At 36.5% G+C, this 906-nt stretch overlaps 1 protein-coding gene across 3 annotated transcripts in view; it reads right to left on the reverse strand.

Moving 5' to 3' along the window:
* BAZ1A (bromodomain adjacent to zinc finger domain 1A) overlaps window positions 1-906 on the reverse strand; it is a 93,557-nt gene that overhangs the window by 13,729 nt on the left and 78,922 nt on the right. The gene's annotated exons all lie outside the window — the stretch shown is intronic.

The following is a 906-nucleotide window of genomic DNA, read 5'->3' on the forward strand; positions in this document are numbered from 1 at the left end:
TCACAGAACTAGAACAAAAAATTTCACAATTTGTATGGAAACACAAAAGACCCCGAATAGCCAAAGCAATCTTCAGAAAGAAAAACAGAGCTGGAGGAATCAGGCTCCCTGACTTCAGACTATACTACCAAGCCATAGTAATGAAGACAGTATGGTACTGGCACAAAAACAGAAATATAGATCAATGGAACAGGATGGAAAGCCCAGAGATAAACCCACGTCCATATGGTCACCTTATTTTTGATAAAGGAAGCAAGAATATACAATGGAGAAAAGACAGCCTCTTCAATAAGTGGTGCTGGGAAAACTGGACAGGTACATGTAAAACAATGAAATGAAAACACTCCCTAACACCATACACAAATGTAAACTCAAAATGGATTAAATACCTAAATGTAAGGCCAGCCACTATAAAACTCTAGGAGAAAAACATAGGCAGAACACTCTATGACATAAATCACAGCAATATCCTTTTTGACCCACCTCCTAGAGAAATGGAAATAAAAACAAAAATAAACAAATGGGATCTAATGAAACTTAAAAGCTTTTGCACAGCAAAGGAAACCATCAACAAGATGAAAATACAACCCTCAGAATGGGAGAAATATTTTCAAATGAAGCAACTGACAAAGGATTAATGTCCAAAATTTACAAGCAGCTCATGCAGCTCAATATCAAAAAAACAAACAACCCAATCCAAAAATGGCAGAAGACCTAAATAGACTTCTCCTCAAAGAAGATGTACAGGTTGCCAACAAACATATGAAAAGAATGCTCAACATTACTAATCATTAGAGAAATGCAAATCAAAACTACAATGAGGTATCACCTCACACCAGTCAGAATGGCCATCATCAAAAAATCTACAAACAATAAATGCTGGAGAGGGTGTGGAGAAAAGGGAAC

Source organism: Physeter macrocephalus, chromosome 11 (assembly GCF_002837175.3).
Source record: "Physeter macrocephalus isolate SW-GA chromosome 11, ASM283717v5, whole genome shotgun sequence".
Taxonomy (NCBI): Eukaryota; Metazoa; Chordata; class Mammalia; order Artiodactyla; family Physeteridae; genus Physeter; species Physeter macrocephalus.